Genomic DNA, 3,490 nt, shown 5'->3' on the forward strand with positions numbered 1-3,490 from the left:
CAAATATATAATCGCACCCAATGTTAAAGTTCACACACTCATGTAGCATTGAGTGTATGTATGATTTCATGAGGAGATGTTATTTATCAGCATACATTTGTAATGTGAAAGTTCATATCAACATTTAGTCAGAGTTTTTAAACAATAAATGATTTAAGATTTTGAGAATATGAGATTTTTCTGTGAAAGAAGAGAGAAATTTGTTCCCCTAAAATAAGGAAGAGTGTTTTTGTATTTAATTTTTTTTTTGTTTTTAGAATAAGAGAGATTTTCTCTATAGAATGAAAAGATTTTTCCTAAAAGGATGAGAGATTTTCTTTAGAAGATAAAGAATTATTATTATTTTTTATTGTGTATTAATTTTAAAATAGAAACAAATGCAAAAAAAAAAAAAAAAAAAAAAAAAAAAAAAAAATTGAAGGGTGATTTGGTCGTATTACACCAAATAGGACCTAATGAAATATTCAAAAAAGAATAGGGTAAACTAGCAATAGGTCATAATAGTTGGACTTAATTCCCATAGAGTTTCATTAAAAATAAGTTCTAGTAAAATCGTCACTAAAAATAATTTTTTTTGACGATTTGTTTGCATATGTCATTAAAATTGACAACTAGTGACTTTTTTATTACGATTTTTATAAATTGTCGCTAAAACTTACAATTAGTGACTTTTTTTATGACGAATTTTTCAAACTGTCACTAAAAGTTAAAAATTAGTAAATTTTTTGTGACGATTTTTTTAAACTATTGCTAAAACTTATAATTAGTGATTTTTTGTGATAAAATTTTTAAACTGTCGCTAAAAATTAACAATTAGTGACGTTTTTAATAGTGTTTGATGAAAAAGCGTCATTAATTATCATAAGACATATTGGATATAAGTCCACGTATTAAAACTTACACGTAAGTCCTAAAAAATAGGAGTTAGATGGAACATAAATCTTAAAAGTAAGATTTACTAAAAAAGTTACCTTCTAATAAATTATGAAAACTGATGGAATAACTTTGTGAATAATTTTGGATTAAAATCCATTGAATAATATAATAAATAATATTTTTTTTTTACTAAAATATTCTAACATGTACTATATATTAGTAACCAAAATAGGTCTTTCCCTACATGGAAAAAATGACATTGGGACAGGCTGCCAAACTGGGAAATTTGGACAGCCCAACTGTACGGCATCCCTATCATGGCTCACAATTCCAATGTCCACTCTTTGTTATAAATTAGTATTGAGTCTGTTGGTTAAGAATCTTTTGCCTTTCTGTTTTAATGAATTTCAGGTGTTTTATATGAGCAAATCTTGATATACAAAAATTTTAAGATATAATTTAATGACTAATTGAGATAAAGAGAAAGAGATTTAAGAACATAAGAGTTTTTTTTATTATTTTAATAATAGCAAAAGTCTATTTGTTTTGGCATTCCCAAGTAAATGTTTTGAGGACAATAGTGATATTGTGCGATGATATTACTAAACAAAGAAGAATTTAACACTACAACTAGTAGAAAATTATTAAAAAGTTTCGGAGTAGTATGTGACACTATCTATACAGTACTTTTAGGCCATGTTTGATTCACAATATTAATGGTGAGGTATTAATAATCCTATCAAATTAGTGTGGTATTAACTATCCCACCCCTACCCCATTACTAATAATCCTACAAATTTGTTGGATTAATTATCCATTGGATTAATAGTCCTAAACCAAAATGTCAAAACAAATATAGAATGATTGGGCCCACAGATTAATAATCCTAATCCTATGCTTTAATCCTTCTAATCAAACATGCCCTTAGTAAATAAGAAACTTCAACATGCATTAAGTGAGCTATTTTTTATTTCTCAACTACTTAATAAAAATGAGTCAATATATTCTATCCGTAAAAAATTTCGATAGATGATTAGTATGAAACATTACGTATGAAACATTACGTAAGCAAAGCAAAGTAGTACTTCAGAACTATTGAAAAATTACCTCTCTCACGTTAGAAGACAGAAGAGAAATGGTTGTGTGTCAATTTTGGTGTCCTTATTACTCTAGGAAACAATAAAATGGTCCCAGATTTTAATCACAAAAAGTAAATTTATCGAGCGCGTTTAAAGTTTTTATTGTGGGACCAAACGTTGTGTGAATAGGGATGACAATCTGAACCCGGCCCGACGGTGACCCGACCCCCCGACCCCGAATTTAGCGGTTATTCCTCGAAAAATATCCCCTACGGGCCGGGGATGGTATTAAAAAAAAATTCTCCGATGATGTTCGGGCCGGGGACGGGGATACATATCCCAGCCCCGAACCCGGCCCGCCCCGCCCCCCGACCCCCGCCCCGAATAGCCCCGATGTAAAATTACCATTATGCCCAGTATATATATATATATATATATATATATATGTGTATGCTTAGGTTTAATTCACTTCAGTTCATTCACACACTCACAGATTGGGTGCTGCTCTCTCTCTCACCGCTCGGGGTTTCACCTCCCCCTCTCTCACAACGACGGCACGACAGTGCCGCTTATCCCTCACCGCCGCTGCTTTCCCCTCCCTCTCTCTCACACACACGATGGCTGTCACTTTCGCTGCTCCCTCACTGCCGCTGCTTTCGCCTCCCTCTCTCACGCACGACGCTGATGGCTGTCGCTCCTCCCTCACCGCCGCTCGTGAACAGATCGTGACCGTTGCCACCGATCACCGATCTGAACAGATCGTGAACCGTTGCCACCGATCGTGAAACGTGAAGCTCTCTGAACAGATTGTTGATGATGCTGATAGATATATATATATATATATATAAATATGTCTGTGTGTGTGTGAGATGAACAATCTCAGATCTCTCTTTTTTTTTCTTTTTCTTTTTTTCTTTTTTATGTTGTTGATGATGATGATATATACAATTTTAAATTTTTTTTTTTAAGTTGTTGAAGATGATTGTTGATGAAATATACTGAAAAACAGATTAATTTTTTTTTTTTTGTGTTGAACAAATATACTGAAAAACAGATTTTTTTTTTTTTTTGTGTTGAGCAAAATTATTAAAAAAAAAAATAAACAAACAAGTCGGGGATTTTCGGGGTCGGGGAAACCCGATCCCCGTTGGGGGGCGCGGGGGCGGGGGCGCGGGGGGTTGATGGCGTCCCCGTCGGGGATCGGGGACGGGGACGGGGATTTTTTTACCATCGGGGATCGGGGACGGGGAGGGTGATCCCCGGCCCCACCCCGCCCCGTTGCCATTCCTATGTGTGAATCCTAGTCATTAATTTCAGTTTTTGAGTGTTTTATGATTTTTTTTTTTTTCCTGAATTCCTAATATCACTGATCCATATTTGGGAGGCTGTGACTTGTAAGGTGTTTGTTTGGTGAGGTGATAGATAGATACATGCAAATTGTTTGCATGCCTTTGATAGTATATATATTAATGGATGCCCAAACAAGTGATAATGTTTTTTTTGCCCATTGTATAATATTTGTTTGATTACTCGGA

This window comes from Camellia sinensis, chromosome 3, assembly GCF_055761805.1.
Source record: "Camellia sinensis isolate YWXY chromosome 3, ASM5576180v1, whole genome shotgun sequence".
NCBI classification, from domain to species: domain Eukaryota; kingdom Viridiplantae; phylum Streptophyta; class Magnoliopsida; order Ericales; family Theaceae; genus Camellia; species Camellia sinensis.